At 51.0% G+C, this 18,454-nt stretch overlaps 1 protein-coding gene across 5 annotated transcripts in view; it reads right to left on the reverse strand.

The window, feature by feature from the left end:
• ppp1r32 (protein phosphatase 1, regulatory subunit 32) overlaps positions 1–18,454 on the reverse strand; it is a 282,513-nt gene that overhangs the window by 251,659 nt on the left and 12,400 nt on the right. For 3 of the 5 annotated variants that reach the window (XM_038807694.1, XM_038807696.1, XM_038807695.1), the window contains exon 2: positions 15,741–15,855. The gene's annotated coding sequence lies outside the window, so the exon portion shown is untranslated. Of the gene's footprint in view, positions 1–15,724; positions 15,856–18,454 lie in introns of all 5 variants that reach the window. The other 2 variants (XM_038807697.1, XM_038807698.1) reach the window with 2 other exon arrangements.

The raw sequence follows: 18,454 nt of genomic DNA on the forward strand, positions 1-18,454 counted from the left end.
CCTCAGATGAGGAACAAGATGAGCAGCAGCAGGTGCAGGGGCAGAACACAGAGCAAAGAGATGCAACCCTCAGAAGGCGATGTGTGGGCATGACTGAGCAGCAGTGCCTCAGAAGACTTAAGGCTTCATGTCAGATGGTCGTAGACCTTTTCAGCCTCTGAGAAGAAGGCATTGTGCTGTTGGGCTCCTCTGCTACCAACAGGCCCAAAAGTAAAAATGCAGCCCATTTTAAATTAAAAATCTACTGATGATCTAATGGGTTGCAACCACTCTCAGTAAGGTTTCATGTTCAATTACAAGTTAGTGAAGTTAGTTGATCAGTTAACAGTTTTTTAAAAATTCATTTTTCTTCATTTACAGGATGTGGATCTCGCATGCCTAGACCAACATTTATTGCCCATCCCTAGTTGCCCTTTAGAAGGTGATGGTGAGCTGTCATCTCAAATCTCTGCAGTCCATGTGGTGTAGGTACACCCATTATGCTGTAAGGGAGGGAGTTTCAGGATTTTGACCCAGTGACAGTAAAGGAATGGAGATATAGTTCCAAGTCAGGGTGGTGAGTGACTTGGATGGGAACTTCCAGGTGGTGATGCTCCCAAATATCAGCTGCCTTTGTCCTTCTAGATGGTAGGAGTCGTGGGTTTGGAAAGTGCTGCCAAAGGAGCCTTGGTGAGCTCCTGCAGTGCATCTTGTAGATGGTACACACAGCTGCGACTGTGCACAGGTGGTGGAGGGAGTAACTGCTTGTGGAAGGGGTGCCAATCAAGCGGGCTGCTTTGTCCTGGATGATGTTTAGCTTCATGAATTTTGTTGGAGCTGCACTCATCCAGGCATGTGGGGAGTATTCCATTACATTCCTGAACTGTGCCTTATAGATGATGGACAGACTTTCGGGAGTCAGGAGGTGCATAGTTACATAGAAGATAGGAGCAGGAGGAGGCCTTTTGGCCCTTCTTTTATCATGATAATGGCTGATCATCCAACTCAGTAACCTAATCCTGCTTTCTCCCTGTCATAATATCCACTCATGTATATCATGAGATGCAGACAGGCAGTGATTGACACACAGGATGACCAATGAACACACAAGACACAGAACAACCAATCGCCAGACAGGACACCATCACTATAAAGCCCACAGGGCATTAAGACTCTCCCTCTCTCACAGGACACAGCTACTGAGATAGTCACAGTGCACAAGCCAGTGAACATCATCACCATGTGGTAGAGAGCTAGTCTGGTCAAGCCAGTAGGAGGCTATCAGTTAGGTTAATAGAGTGTCAACCCACAGCAGATTACGTACAGCAATCAGCAAGTTCAATAAAACAGTGTTGGACCATCTCCTGTGTCGGAAGCCTGTTTCCCGTTTCACTGCATCCAGTTGCAGTCGATGTCAGACCAACTCAGATAACGCATCATGGTACCAGGGAGCTATTAATTCTAACAAACCTACCTCGAGTGAATCTGCAATGACCAGCATGCAGCCATCAAGCGGCATGGAAAAGATCCAGCCTCCTCCGCAACTCCGGATCTCTGGCAACCTTGGCGCCAACTGGAAAGTCTTCAAACAGAAGTTCCTCTTGTATATCGAGGCCTCCAACCTCGAGGCAGCATCAGATGCTAGAAAGATTGCGCTGTTTCTGTCGACTGTGGAGGATCACACCATCCACATCTATAACTCGCTCACGTTTGCCGATGGCGAAGACAAGACGAAGTTCAAGACGGTTCTGCTGAAATTCGACAGCCACTTCGACATTGAGGTGAATGAGAGCTTTGAATGGTAAATCTTCCAACAGAGGCTTCAGGGTAAGGATGAACCTTTTCAGTCCTTCTTGACCCATCTCTGCATCCTAGCCCAGTCATGTAATAATGAGCTGACGGCTGATTCCATGATCCGGGATCAGATTGTCTTCGGGGTCCAGTCTGACTCCCTGCGGGAGCAGCTCCTCAAAATCAAACAGTTGACCCTCTCCATCGCCATCAAAACGTGCATTGTCCATGAGCATGCCAGAAATCGTTACACCCACATCAGGGCGGCAGAAAATGCAAAACTAGCCTCCCATGAGGCAGAAAGGGTGCAGGCCATCGCAAAAATGCAAGGCCTGAGCATCAAGGAGAGTGGCCATTTTGCGCGCTTTTCCCGGGTCCCTACGCATGCACGCCACGACCGAGTGGACGAAGGGGCCGAAGACCCTAATGTGTATGTGCGAACATCGGCCGACCGCACTGCGCATGCGCGATGGCTCACAGAACGCGTTGACGTCAGCATCATGACGTGTCCAAATTGTGGCTCCGCCCATTTAAAGCGGCAATGTCCAGCCAAAGGAAGGCGATGTCTACAGTGTGGAAAGCCTGGGCATTACGCGGCCTTCTGCAGGTCTGCTCCACCGCCAACATCCAGCGATCCCAGCTGCAGTGCAGACATGTCTGCTGCGTACAAGGCATGCAGGGTTCGGATCCCGACAGCCCAACGGGTTCCGATGCTGACTGCCTCAAGTCTCCATATCGGGTAGGCATAATCACCACGCGCGAGCTGGCCTCCACCGCACCTGCAACCCGCCTTTCAATCCTGAGTGTGGATCCTGACAACGAGTGGTGTGCTGTCATCATGGTCAACCAGTCTCGCATCTGATTTAAATTGGACACTGGCGCATCTGCAAACCTCAATTTCACAGTTGGACCTCGACAGCATCTGAGACCAACCTAGCATTCTTCTACCAGCCTGCCAGCTCCTTGACTACAATGGCAATGCCAGAGCTGCCAGTGGATCGTGTCAGCTAGGTGTATCTCACAAGGCAATCAAGGCGACGTTACGATTCAAGATCATCCGTCCTGACAAGGCATCCCTGCTCGGTGCTCGCGCAATCAAACTCCTAAATCTGGTCCAGCGCATCCATGCCATGTCCTCGACACTGGCAGCTGTCTCGCTTAATGCAAATCTCCAGGCTGAGATAGACGACATTCTCACGCAATACCACAACGTGTTTGATGGAATGGGCACACTCCCATATCGTTACAAGATATTGATCAAACCAAATGCCATCCCAGTCATCCATGCACCGCATCCTCTCAAGGATTGTCTGAAAACGAAGCTTCGAGAGCTCCAAGACCAAGGTATCATCTCAAAGGTCACTGACCCAACAGACTGGGTCAGCTCCATGGTCTGCGTCAAGAAGCCCTCTGGTGAACTCTGCATTTGCATTGATCCCAAAGACCTGAATCGCAACATCATGCGAGAGCACTACCTGATCACAAAGCGTGAAGTGTTAACCTGTGAGATGGCTCATGCCAAATTCTTTACCAAGCTGGACGCCTCCCATGGGTTCTGGCAGATACAGCTGGACGAGTCCAATCGGAAGCTATGCACGTTTAACATTCCGTTCGGCAGGTATTGCTACAACCACATGCCTTTTGGTATCATCTCAGCTTCCGAAGTATTTCGTCGCATAATGGAGCAAATGATGGAGGGCATCGAGGGGGTGCGAGTCTATGTGGACGACGTGATCATCTGGTCCACGACGACCGAGGATCGCATCGCTTGCCTCAAACAGGTTTTTCAGAGGATTCATGAAAACGGCCTCCAGTTAAACAGGGCCAAATGCTCATTTGGTAGGTCCGCTATCAAGTTTCTGGGTGATGACATTTCACAGCAGCGTGTGCAACCTGACGCTGACAAGGTGCTGGCAATCAATGCCATGAAGACCCCAGAGGACAAAAAGGCGGTCCTCCGTTTCCTCAGGATGGTAAATTTTCTCGGGAAATTCATTCCCAACATGGCATCCCACACCACGGCCCTACGGCATCTCGTAAAAAAGTCGAAAGTGTTCCAGTGGCTTCTCACACATCAGGCAGAGTGGCTTGAGCTGAAGGCAAAGCTCATCACAGCCCCAGTACTGGCATTCTTTGACCCAACCAAGGATACCAAGATATCCACAGATGCAAGCCAAGACGGCATTGGGGCGGTGCTCCTCCAGCGAGATGTCTCCTCGTCCTGGGCTCCAGTGGCATATGCCTCCAGGGCCATGACTCCGACCGAACAACGGTATGCCCAGATCGAAAAGGAGTGCTTGGGTCTCCTGATAGGAATAGTCAAGTTTCATGACTACGTATACGGCCTGCCAAAGTTCATGGTGGAAACGGACCACAGGCCTTTAGTCCACAAAATCCAGAAGGATTTAAATGACATGACACCTTGGCTGCAGCGAATTCTTCTTCGTCTCCGCCGATATGACTTTGAACTCATCTACACACCGGGTAAGGAGCTGATCGTCGCGGATGCCCTATCCCGAACCGTCACCACGCCGTGTGAACAGGGTGACTTCATTCGCCACATTGAAGCACAGGTGCAGTTGTGTGCCAGCAACCTCCCAGCCACTAATGAACGGGTTGTCCAAATACGCGAAGAAACTGCCAAAGATCCTCTACTGCAGCGCATGATGCAGCACCTCGCCCATGGCTGGCAAAAGGGGCAGTGCCCCCAGTTCTTCAAAGTTAAGGACGAGCTGACAGTTGCTGAGGGGATCCTTCTTAAACTAGATAGAATCGTCTTTCCCCAAAGCATACAAACCATGGTATTCAGACAGATCCATGAGTGTCACCTTGGGGTCCAGAAATGTCGACGCAGAGCTCGGCAGGCAGTTTACTGGCCTGGCATCAGCCAGGACATTGCCAACACGGTCCTCAACTGCACAACATGCCAGAAGTTTCAACCAGCTCAGCCCAAGGAAACGCTGCAACAGCACGAGATTGTAACCTCTCCATGGTCCAAGGTGGGGATAGACCTCTTTCACGCAAATGGATGTGATTACGTGCTCCTGCTCGACTACTTCTCCAGCTACCCGGAAGTGGTGAAACTGTCGGATCTCACGTCCAAGTCAGTCATCAAAGCCTGCAAAGAGACGTTTGCCAGGCACGGGATACCACTCACAGTAATGAGTGACATAGTCCATGTTTCTACAGCCAAGAGTGGTCCGACATTGCACGATCCTACCACTTTAGTCATATCACATCCAGTCCCCATTACCGCAATCAAACGGGAAGGCCGAGAAAGGGGTCCATATTGTCAAGCAGCTGCTATGCAAGGCTGCAGACTCAGCCTCGGATTTCAACCTGGTGCTATTGGCATACAGGGCAACCCCTCTGTCGACTGGTTTGTCTCCGGCGCAGTTGCTCATGAACCGCAACCTGAGGACGACTGTTCCAGCCATCCATATTCCAGACCTTGACCACCTCACGGTGCTGCAGAGATTGCAGTGATCCAGGGACCAGCAAAAGATCACGTATGATGCTCAGGCCACGGATCTGCCTGCGCTGGCTCCAGACAATGTTGTTCGCGTTCAGCTGCCTGAGGGAGGTTGGTCCGCCCCAGCTGTTGTCGGCAGACAGGCTGCCCCCAGGTCTTTCGTTGTCCAAATGGCTGATGGCTCCATTCTATGGCGCAACAGGAGGGTGCTGCGTAAAGTTCCCTGCCCACCACCTGACCGCACTTCTCGCATGTCATCATGCCTCCTCCGGACATCTTACACCACGAGGCCACCAATCTGGCAGCGATCCCGCCTGTCCATGAGGCCACCGAAATGGCAGCCAACCCGCCTGTCCAGGTGCCGGCTTCCCCCCTCTACCTCGGAGGTGGTCAACAAGAATTTATCGCCCACCACAAAGACTGAATCTATAGACTTAAATCTTGTAAATTTTGTTCAGTTTGCTCTGTATCTGCACGATCGACACCTTCCCATGTGTTCATTCATTCACCACTTGTACATAGTCATACATGTATATATAGCCACGTTCTAAAATTTATTTTAAAAAGGGGAGATGTCATAATATCCACTCATGTATATAATGAAATGCAGACAGGCAGTGATTGACACACAGGATAACCAATGAACACACACGACACAGAACAACTAATCACCAGACAGGACACCACCACTATAAAGCCCACAGGGCATTAAGACTCTCCCTCTCTCACAGGATACAGCTACTGAGATAGTCACAGTGCACAAGCCAGTAAACATCATCACCATGTGGTAGAGAGCTAGTCTGGTCAAGCCAGTAGGAGGTTATCAGTTAGGTTAATAGAGTGTCAACCCACAGCAGATTGTGTACGGCAATCAGCAAGTTCAATAAAACAGTGTTTTTTGGTTTTTTTTTTAAATTTTAGATTAGCCAATTATTTTTTCCAATTAAGGGGCAATTTAGCGTGGCCAATCCACCTACTCTGCACATTTTTGGGTTGTGGGGGCGAAACCCACGCAGACACGGGGAGAACGTGCAAACTCCACACGGACAGTGACCCAGAGCCGGGATCGAACCTGGGACCTCAGCGCCGTGAGGCGGTTGTGCTAACCACTAGGCCACCGTGCTGCCCTCAATAAAACAGTGTTGGACCATCTCCTGTGTCGGAAGCCTGTTTCACGTTTCATTCCTCCAGTTGCAGTCGATGTTAGACCAACTCAGATAACACATCACTCCCCATAGCCTTTGATCCCATTGTCCCACATTAGTGAGTTACTCGCCACTGGATTCCTACCCTCTAACCTGCACTTGTAGCAATAATATTTATATGGCTAGTCCAGTTCTGTTTCTGGTCAGTGAAGGAATGTCACTGAATGTCAAGGGAGGAGGATTAGAACAACATAACTGGTCAATGGGCAATACAGGGAGATTCAGCCAAGAGTTCCTGCTTCCGGTAGATACTGAAAGATGTGTGTGTGTGATTTTTTTTTTTCTTATTCTTTCATGTTATGGGTATCACTGGCAAGTCCATCACTTCCTGCTCATCCGTAATTGCTCTTGACTGGCTTACTTGGCCATTCCAGGGGTCAGTTGAGAGTCAACCATAGAACATAGAACAGTACAGCACAGAACAGGCCCTTCGGCCCTCAATGTTGTGCCGAGCCATGATCACCCTACTCAAACCCACGTATCCGCCCTATACCCGTAACCCAACAACCCCCCCTTAACCTTACTTGTATTAGGACACTACGGGCAATTTAGCATGGCCAATCCACCTAACCCGCACATCTTTGGACTGTGGGAGGAAACCGGAGCACCCGGAGGAAACCCACGCACACACGGGGAGGACGTGCAGACTCCACACAGACAGTGACCCAGCCGGGAATCGAACCTGGGACCCTGGAGCTGTGAAGCATTTATGCTAACCACCATGCTACCCTGCTGCCCCCATATTCACTGTCTCTGTGGAGTTTGTATATTCTCCCTGTGTTTGCGTGGGTCTCACCCCCACAACCCAAAGATGTACAGGTTAGGTGGATTGGCCGCACTAAGTTTCCCTTTAATTGAAAAAAAAGAATTGGGTACTCTAAATTTAAAAAAAGGAGTCAACCACATTGCTGTAGGTCTGGAGTCACATGTAGGCTGGACCAGGCAAGGATAGCGGATGGTAAATTTCTAATTCTAAAGGGCATTATTGATGATGGTTTCATGGGGCGAAATTCTCCGGGGACCGACGTGACGCCCATTTCCGGCGGGAAAAAGCGGTACGGATGACTCCGGCGTCAGGGCCTTCTTTTAAGCCGGTAATCTCCCTTCCCGAAAGGGCCAGCAGCGGACTGACGCGATACGCGTCAGTTTCACCCGCTGCGGAAGTGGCGAGTCCCGCCGTTTGTGTGGTGGGGAGAGAGAGGAGGAAGAGAGACCCGGCGTTGGGGGGGGGGGGGGGGGGGGGGGGGGGGGGGGGGGAGGAGGAAGAGAGACCTGGCGTTGGGGGGGGGGGGGGGAGAGGAGGAAGAGAGACCCGGGGGGGGGGGGCGGGGGGGGGGGGGGAGGAGGAAGAGAGACCCGGCGTTGGGGGGGGGGCGGGGGGGGGGGGGGGGAGGAGGAAGAGAGACCTGGCGTTGGGGGGGGGGGGGGAGAGGAGGAAGAGAGACCCGGTGTTGGGGGGGGAGAGGAGGAGGAGGAAGAGAGACCCGGCGTTGGGGGGGGGGGGGAGAGGAGGAAGAGAGACCCGGCGTTGGGGGGGGGGGGAGGAGGAAGAGAGACCCGGCGTTGGGGGGGGGGGGGAGGAGGAAGAGAGACCCGGCATTGGGGGGGGGGGGGAGAGGAGGAAGAGAGACCCGGCGTTGGGGGGGGGGGGGAGAGGAGGAAGAGAGACCCGGCGTTGTGGGGGGGGGGGGTGAGAAGGAAGAGAGACCCAGCGTTGGGGGAGGGGGAAAAGAGGAGGAAGAGAGATCCGGCGTTGGGGGGGGGGGAAGAGGAAGAGAGACCCGGCGTTGGGGGGGGAGGGGGGGGTAGAGGAGAAAGAGAGACCCGGCGTTTGGTGGGGGGAGGAGAAAGAGAGACCCGGCGTTTGGGGGGGGGGGGGGGGAGGAGAAAGAGAGACCCGGCGTTTGGGGGGGAGGAGGAGAAAGAGAGACCCGGCGTTGGGGGGGAGGAGGAGAAAGAGAGACCCGGCCTTGGGGGGGGGGGAGGAGAAAGAGAGACCTGGCGTTTGGGGGGGGGAGGAGAGGAGAAGAGAGAGACCCAGCGTTTGGGGGGGGGGGAGGAGAAAGAGAGACCCGGCGTTTGGTGGGGGGAGGAGAAAGAGAGACCCGGCGTTTGGGGGGGGGGGGAGGAGAAAGAGAGACCCGGCCTTGGGGGGGGGGGTGGGAGGAGGAAGAGAGACCCGGCGTTGGGGGGGGGGGGGAGAGAGGAGGAAGAGAGACCCGGCGTTGGGGGGGGGGGGTGGGAGGAGGAAGAGAGACCCGGCGTTGGGGGGGGGGGGAGAGAGGAGGAAGAGAGACCCGGCGTTGGGGGGGGGGGGGGGGAGAGGAGGAAGAGAGACCCGGCGTGGGGGGGGGGAGGAGGAAGAGAGACCCGGCGTTGGGGGGGGGGGGGGAGAGGAGGAAGAGAGACCCGGCGTTGGGGGGGGTGGGGGGGAGGAGGAAGAGAGACCCGGCGTTGGGGGGGGGGGGGTGAGGAGGAAGAGAGACCCGGCATTGGGGGGGGAGGAGGAAGAGAGACCCGGCGTTGGGGGGGGGGGGGGGGGGGGGGGGGGGGAGAGGAGGAAGAGAGACCCGACGTTTGGGTGGGGGAGGAGAAAGAGAGACCCGGCGTTTGGTGGGGGGAGGAGAAAGAGAGACCCGGCGTTTGGTGGGGGGAGGAGAAAGAGAGACCCGGCCTTGGGGGGGGGGGTTGGAGAAAGAGAGACCCGGCCTTGGGGGGGGGGGGGGAGGAGAAAGAGAGACCCGGCGTTTGGTGGGGGGAGGAGAAAGAGAGACCCGGCCTTGGGGGGGGGGGGGAGGAGAAAGAGAGACCCGGCCTTGGGGGGGGGGGGGAGGAGAAAGAGAGACCTGGCGTTTCGGGGGGGGGGAGGAGAAAGAGAGACCCGGCCTGGGGGGGGGGGGGGGAGGAGAAAGAGAGACCCGGCGTTTGGGGGGGGAGGAGAGGAGAAGAGAGAGACCCGGCGTTTATGGGGGGGGGGTTGCGGAGTTGAGAGGGTGAGAGGGAGGGAGGGAGAGGGGGAGAGGGAGGGAGAGGGGAGAGGGAGGGAGGGAGAGGGGGAGAGGGAGGGAGGGAGGGAGAGGGGGAGAGGGAGGGAGGGAGAGGGAGGGAGGGGGGCGGGTTGCGGCGTTGAGAGGAGAGGAGAGGGGAGAGAGGGGTTACCTGCGTGAGAGGAGAGCGGGGGGGGTTACCGGCGTTGAGAGAGGGGTGGCGGCGTTGGAGGGGGTAGGGGTGGTGAGGGGGGGTTGGGATAGGGGGCAGCGGCGTGCAGAGGGGGGGGCGACGGATGGCCGGAGCCAACACACCGTCGCCCCCTCTGCACGCCGCTGCCCCCTACCCCAACCCCCCCCTCACCACCCCTACCCCCCTCCAACGCCGCCCCCCCCTCACCACCCCTACCCCCTCATCACCCCTACCCCCTCCAACGCCCCTACCCCCCTCCCCCACCACCCCTACCCCCCTCCCCACCACCCCTACCCCCCTCCCCCACCACCCTACCCCCCTCTCAACGCCGCAACCCCCCTCCAACGCCCGAAACCCCCCCCTCCAACGCCGCAACCCCCCCTCCAATGCCGCAACCCCCCCAACGGCGCAACCCCCCCCCAACGCCGCCAAACAACCCCCCCCCCCACCAAACTCCCCCCCAACCCCCCCAACGCCGCAACCCCCCCCCTCCCCACTCGCCCTCGGACACTGAACGGCGTCAACCATCATCAATGGTTGACGCCGTTTTAAAGCTACACTGTTTTTCGCCGACGTGACCCGTGGCCACGTCGGCAGGACTTCGGCCCATCCGGGCCGGAGATTTGTTGAAAGAAAAATATAATGAAATCCCGCCGGCGCCAGCTGTTTTCAGAGGCTGCCGGCGGGATTTGCACAACACCGGTTTTTGGCCGGTCGGAGAATAAAAAACCCTGCGGGAGCGGGATTAACGCCGCTGCCAGCCGATTCTCCGACCCTGCGTGGGGTCGGAGAATTTCGCCCATGGTCACCATTACTGAGACTAGGGCCCAAATTTGCTGGTTGTTCGCAGATGGCGGGATTCTCTGACCATGCCAGCAATGCATTCCCACCCGCGGATTTCCTAGCGACGCTGGGTGACTTCACTGGGAATTCCCATTGGCAGCGGTGTGAATAGAGAATCCCACCACCAGCAAACAGCGGCCGCCTCCCACTGCCAAGAAACATGCGGCTGAAAGGCTGGAGAATCCCTCCCAAGCTTTATATTCCAGATTTATTTGCTAAATTTAAATTCCACCAGCTTCCCTGATGGGATGTGAACTCATGTCCAGCAAAGAAATCACTCGTACATCTGGATGACTAGCCTGATTATCACTGCACCACTATTTATCCCCCGGCCCGGTTGAATTAGAAAAGTTTAGCTAGGATGCTACCACATTGGAATAGCTATCAGGCAGTCATTACATTGGTTCAAATTTGAAACACTCAGATGACGTGGCAGAAGGCTGCCAGCACTCACTTACAGAGCAACACTTCTGCTAGAGTTGACACTTGGAAAGCAAAGAGGAACTAATTGAGAGACAAGTTTTTAGAAAAGAAAATCATTTAAACAAATGAAGATGCTTGTTTATTGGAAAAGGTTTCACTCCTTCCAGATTGAGTTCTTTCCATTTATAGCTGTAATACGCAACTTCTTTAAACAAGTTTCCCTTCTAAAATGTTTCCTCCACAGTGTGCAATCCACACATAACTTTATAAGTGATCTACACATATGGAATTTTTTTAAGGATCGTTCTTTCAGCAACATTTCTATTAAAGCCCCTTCCATAAGGACATAAGAATTAGGAGCAGGAGACTTGGGCTGACAAGTGACAAGTAACATTCGCGCCACACAAGTGTCAGGTAATGACCCTCTCCAATAAGTGAGATCTAACCATCAACATCAACATCGCTGGATGCCCCACAACCAACATTCTGGGGGGGTTACCATTGATCAGAAACTGAACTGGACTCGTCATATTAATACTGTGGCTACCAGAGCAGGTCAAAGGCGAGGAATCTACGATGAGTAATTCACCTCCTGACCGCCCCCCCACCCCCACCCCCAAAGCCTGTCTACCATCTCCAAGGTACAAATCAGGAGTGTAATGGAATACTCTCCACTGAATGAGTGCAGCTCCAAAAATACTCAAGAACCTCAACACCATCCAGAAAAAAGTAGCTCACTGATTGCTATCCCTTCCACAAACATTTAAACCCTCCTCCAGTGGTAGCCATGTGTATCATCTCTACAAGATGGACTCGCCAAGGTTCCATAGGCAGCACCTTCCAAATTCATGACCACTACTATCTGGAAGGACAAGAGCAGCAGATACCTGGGAACCCCCGTAACTGGAGGTTCCCCTCCAAGTCACTCACCACCCCAACTTGGACCTCACTGTCACTGGATCAAAATCCTGGAATTCCCCCCAAACAGCACTGAAGGTATACCTACACCTCAGGGGCTGCAGCGGTTCAAGAAAGCAGCTCACCACCATCTCCAGAGGAGCAACTATAATAACAATAATCTTTATTGGGACAAGTAGGCTTGCATTAACACTGTGACAAGCCCCTAGTCGCCACATTCCGGCGCCTGTTTGGGTACACTGAGGGAGAATTCTGAATGTCCAAATTACCTAGAAATATAGGCTAGAAATAAATGCTGGCTAAGCCAGCAATGCCCATATCCTGCAAATTAATTTTTTTAAAGTTGCACAGACCAGTTTGTCTCCAGATAATGAAAAACATGAGTGGGCATAGTTTACGCTGTCACTCTGGCAGGGCAGGTTCTAATAGAGCTGGCAACCTCTTCCACAGAGATTGGGCACCTTCTTTAAAAGGCACCATGATCAGCACTGACATTTAACTCTTCCACCCCACCATACTGATCAGGATCTCCACCCTACTCCCACACCCCCACACAATCATTAGACTCTCCCCCCACTCCCGACAATTATCGGGGGCTCGCCACCGCAGACGTATCACTGGCAAACCCTCCCTCCCTCAGTGCCTGCTCCACCCCGTGCCTGCAAGTTTTTTTCATTTTTCCAATTAGGGGGCAATTTAGACTGGCCAATTCTTGCACATCTTTGGGTTGTGGGGGTGAGACACATGCAGACACAGGGAGAATCTGCAACCTCCACATGGACAGTGACCCGGGGCAAGGATCGAATCCAGGTCCTCAACGCCATGAGACAGCAGTGCTAACCACTGTGCCACAATGCCACCTGTCGTACCTGAAATTTATCCCTCGGGCGGCACGGTGGCACAGTGGTTAGCACTGCTGCCTCACGGCACCACGGACCCAGGTCCGATCTCGGCCCAAGGTCACTGTCCTTGTGAAGTTTGCACATTCTCCCTGTGCCTGAGTGGATCTCACCCCCAGAACCCAAAGATGTACAGGGTAGGTGGATTGGTCACGCTAAATTGCCCTTACTTGAAAAAAAAAGAATTGGGCTCTTTAAATTTATAAAAAACAAATGAAAGTTATCCCCTCGCTGCCCACTCTCTCCCCAATACATAAATGAACCACCCCCCCAACATTGTGGGGCCCATGAGGGCTCAGCCTAGCACTTGCCCCTGGCACTACCCTAGCACTGTCCTCCGGCAATGATCCTTAGCACAGGTTGGCACCTCTAGGTTGACATTGTGACAATCTGGCAGTGCCAACATATGCCAGCAGGCATGTCCCTCCATGGCTATGCTTGCCTCTGCAATCCCAGAGGGATCCCCTTACCTGAATCCCGTTTTTAAAAAGCTCTTGTAAACCGTATGAATGTTCAGTGCGGAGGGATTGTGGGCTGACAATTCATATTTAAATTCAGTGAAATCCACTAAAATTAGGTTCTTGTCCTTTGTGGCCATGAACCTCCTGACATCACCAGCGAGGGGCGGAGGACATCGGAAAACACAAACTCTCCAGGGAGAATGGCGTTTCCCGATCCTCTCTGGATTTTCTGCCCGCGTTGTAATTATCTCTGATGTCAATGGCAGGTTGAAAATCACACCCATTGACTTGTTCTAATCATATTCTGCTTTTCTAAGTGCATTGTTAAGATTTCCTTCATAACAGATTCCATTATTTCTCCAGCAACTGATGATAGGCTAACTGGCCTGTATTTCACAGTTTCCTTCCTCCTTCCTTTCTTGAAAAGGGGTGTAGAGGTGTAGCATTTACCCACTTCCAATCTAACGAGACTGTTCCCAAATCTTAAAAATTTTGGGAATCCTAGCTCGCACATCCACTGTCTCTGCAGCTATCTCATTTCGAACACTCAGACAAGGTCATTTAAGGTCCTCCAACATTTTATCTCTGCTAATACTAATTTACTTAACTTCTTCACTCTTTTTAGCAACTAGATAATTGTTTATTTCTGGTATGAAACTTGTGTCTCCTAACTGAAAACAGACTCAAAATATTTGTTCAATGCCACCACCATTAGGTGGCGTGGTAGCACAGTGGTTAGCACTGTTGCTTCACAGCACCAGGGTCCCGGGTTCGATTCCAGACATGGGTCACTGTGCGAGTCTGCACATTCTCCCCTTTTCTGCGTGGGTTTCCTCCAGGTTCTCCAGTTTACTCCCTCAAGTTCCGAAAATCGTGCTATTAGGTGAATTGGGCATTCTTAATTCTCTTAGTGTACCCAAACAGGCACCTGAGTGTGCCAACTGGGGGATTTTCACAGCAACTTCATTGCTGTGTTGATGTAAGCCTACTTGTGACAATAATAAAGATTATTATTATTACCATTTCCTCATTTCCCATGATAATTTCTCCTGTCTCTGCTTCTAAGGAACCAATGTTTACTTTAGCTACTCTCTTCCTTGTTATATACTTAGAAAAGCTCTTAAAATCATTTTTCTTATAATTCTGGCTAGTTTACTCTCATTCTACTTTTTCATTTTTTTATAAACGTTTTAGTTGCCAATTGCCAGTTTCTAAAACACTCCCAATCCTTAAACTGGCTTAAGCCTCTTCTTTTAATCTAATATTACCCTCAACTTCCTGAGTGAGCCGTGGATGAGTCCCTCTTGCTAAGTTTTTGTTCATTCAATGGAATGTATTTTTGTTGAACATTTTGAATTGTTTCACTGCTGCCTCACAGCGCGAAGGACCCTGGTTTGATCCTGGCCCCGGGTCACTGTCCATGTGGAATTTACACATTCACCCCGTGTCTGCGAGGGTCTCACCCCCACAACCCAAAGATGTGAGGGTAGATGGATTGGCCACTCTAAATCGCCCCTTAATTGGAAAAATAAATAACTAAATAATGTCCCCAACACTTGAGCCTCCAGTGTTCACTATTGTGACTATCACTATGCCAGTTTCACTACACACAGATGTGTGAAAAACGTGGGTATGACTGGTCCAATAAGTCTGCTTGAAACATCATAGACTGCTCATACCCACCGGCCATGCCACCTCCTGGGTCAGGCAAAGAAAAAAGACCAATATCTATTGCCATCAGGGGAGAAAAATATGGAAAATTCCTTCTTGTTCCAAATATTCCCTGAGTAATTAAGGTTGTTTTAAATTGGGAAACTTGTGGCTCACCTCTGAACTTTTACGTGATCCACTCTGAGTGGAGGAAAACTACGTACAGTATTCTAAACGAAAACAGAAAATGCAGATGGAGCATTTGGAGAGAGAAACAGTGTTCGTGTTTCGAGTCCAATATGACCCTTCCTTGGATCTCGAGTTTCTGTTTTTATTTTTGTCATTTTGGATCCCCAGCACCTGCAGTATTTTGCTTTTACCACTGCAATATTTTACATGGTTGATTCAAGGTCTGTGTGCTTTGGTTTGAGATTGCAAGTCCAAATGTCCTATTTGTTTTGCATGGCTTCTTGTCATTGTCTTTTTCGTTAATTCACGGGATGTAGACTTTGCTGGCTATGCCAGCATTTATTACAAATCTTTAACTGCCTTGAGAAGATGGTGGTGAGCTCTCTTCCTAAACCGCTGCAGTCCATGTGGTGTAGGGATACCCACAGTGCTGTTAGGGAGTGAATTCCAGGATTTTGGCTCAGTGACGCTGAATGAACGACAATATATTTCCAGGTCAGGATGATGAGTGGCCTGGAGTGGAACTTCGAGGTAATGGAGTTCCCATGTAGCTGCTGCTGTTGTCCTTCTAAATGGTAGTGGTCATGGGTTTGGATGGTGTTGCCTAAGGAACCCAAAGAGCGTTAGGGTACTATGAATTGTAACACCGAGATCCTTCCCTTTCACTCATTTTCAGCACCATTTCTTGTGAAGTGTTAGGAACACTGTACTAACCTGAAATGTGATTTACCTGAAATGTGATTTGCCTGAATTTTTCCCAGTGCACCTAAATCTGTTTGCAGAAATTTGTTATTCTTCGCGATCCTTCCACTCACCACTTTTCAGAACAGGCTTCTTGGTGATAGCTGTAGAAACAAAGTAGGCACTTAAGTTTGACATAAAGCTAATAGATAAAGATAATTAAAAGTAAAGCCACAGAAGAGGTGGCATAATAAATATTTGGGGTTTTTCACTGCTTCATGAAGGAGTGTGAAGATCTATGGGGATTCGGCCACTGCACTGAAGGGATTGGACCTTATAAATGCGTTCAAAGAAATGTAATTAGTGTCACGTGGAAATAAATAGATAGATTGGGGCGATAGGTGGAGGGGTTTGTTAGTCTGAAGAGGGAACAGTGAGGGAAGAGACAAAGCCCCGGGAAACCTTGAAGTGAAAGAAAACAATTCAGAGCGTTTGCAATCAACTAAAGCACAGATAAGGTAGCATGAGAGGAAAGTAGATGGCCACGGACAAAGCATGTTTTTAAAAAAGTTGACCACAATACCTGCTGTATCAAAGAAATCCTAAACATGCACTTTCTAACAATAACACCATGCTTGGCCCTTCCTGTGCTATATTGGAAACGCATTGTATCACAAAACCTGCCCACCCAATAATCAGCTACTCTTTGCTACTGTTCTTCTGCCCTCCAGTGGACACTGCAAATGTATGATTTGAATTTATAACAGCAAAACATCATGCTAATGACTACACTTCTGTCAAAATGATAATCCAGTCAATCCTCAGAGGATCAAAGAATTCATTTCAAAGAAAATAACATATTTACCACTTATTAGTTCAAAAAGAGGTTGCTAATGGATTAATATGTACACTTAATTTTATTTATTATCAGCAATAATCCCATTATCCTGGTGCAGTGGTGGGTGTGTAGAAATTTGGCTGCTGCGTACACCTGTATTCGAATTAGCTGAATTAGAATTTTAATGCAAGGTAAATGTATTGACCTAAGTAGTGCATGCATAAATAGTTCATTAATAGAGCTGCTGTTCCCTCAGAACCCACGCCTGGTGCACACCCAGCATGTCAGCCATTGTGTGCTGGGAGGGGCAGAAATTTATGTTAATACATTGATCTCATGTTACAGCAGCAAGCCAGCTCATAACATCCGAAGTGCAGCATTCCTGCAGCTCTTAAGCAGCCATATGTCACCTTGCCAACCCTCCAGGATTGAGCTGGAGTCTCCAGGAATTGAAGATCAACCTTCAGGATACTGTTGTGTGCAATCCTGGAGAAAAATCATTGGTACATTAAAAAAAAGATTGTTCTTTTCTTGCTACTTTCTTTGACCATTTCTTATTACCAGATATAAAAATACGGAAACCAAAGAGAAAATGCTGGAAAATCTCAGCATGTCTGGCAGCATCTGTAGGGAGAGAAAAGAGCTAACGTTTCGAGTCCAGGTGACTCTTTGTCAAAGCCCTTTGTCATATTCTGAGAGAAGAAATTCCCCTTAATTACTGTTTCGTTGGATGAAGTCTTATTTTCTAGATTTCCCCCATGAGAGGAAACATCCTCTCAGCACCTACCTCATCAAGTTCCCTCAGAACCTTACATGTTTCAAGAAGATTACCAGTCAGCTACTAAACGCCAGTTCAATCGTTCCTCATAAGACAACAGCCTTACCACAGGAATAAACCCACTGAGCCTTCTCTGAACTGACTCCAGTGGAAGTTTGTTCCTCTTTTAATAAAGAGGCAAAATTTGTATGCAGTGCTCTGAAATAAAACAGGAAGTGCTGGAAATACTCAACAGGTCAGCCCGTTATCGGTGAGAGAGAAGCTAAGTTCTCATGCTGTTGAAAGGTTCTTGATCTAGAACCGTAGAAAATAAGAGGAGGAGGAGGCCGTTCAGCCCTTTGATCCTGCTCCACCATTCATTATGGTTGCGACTGATCATCCAACTCAATAGCATAATCCTGCATTCCCCATATCCTTTGATCCCTTCACCCTAAGTGCTATATCTAACTGCTCCTTGAAAACATACGGGAATTCTCCGTTGGCCGATGCCACAATCGGGAAATACGATTGGGCGGAGAATCAGTTCCGAGATCATGGCGGGTGCCGATTTCACGCCAAATCGCAATTCTCCAACGCCTCGACAGTGGCACCAATTCATTCCAGAATGCACACACAGTACACACTATTGGCAAATCATTTGTAGGCCTGACCCGGTAGTCTCTGGGGCCTCCGTGATTCTCCACCTCCAATGGGGCGAATTTCTGATGGCGATTGTGCTTTTAAAATTCACAAACCCGGCGATATGGCTGCTGAGGGACCGGGAAGATGTAGGACACAGAGAGGCGTGACTGCGGGTGCCGGTTCTGACACTTGCCGGGCTGGCTGGGGGTCCGTGCCAGGGCCAGGGGGGTGGAACAGGTGAGCTGGCCATGTGGCAGGGGTGACACCCATGGTAGTGGGGCAGTGTCCAGGCATGAACGCCACTGCCACGGCCTGCAAGGCAGCCATCCTGCTGTGCACCCCACTGACCACCCATCTTGGCCTTGGTTCTGGAGAGTGGCACCGGCCATATGGGTTTCCAAACTCCTCACCCCTGCACCCCACTCTCCACCATACCCTGCCACCACCTGCTAGCAGGGCATCAGGCAGCCCAACCAAGAGCCAAGCCCACAGTTGCTCCTACAGCGGGTGCCAGATGGGGGCCGTG

Source organism: Scyliorhinus canicula, chromosome 9 (genome assembly GCF_902713615.1).
Source record: "Scyliorhinus canicula chromosome 9, sScyCan1.1, whole genome shotgun sequence".
NCBI classification, from domain to species: domain Eukaryota; kingdom Metazoa; phylum Chordata; class Chondrichthyes; order Carcharhiniformes; family Scyliorhinidae; genus Scyliorhinus; species Scyliorhinus canicula.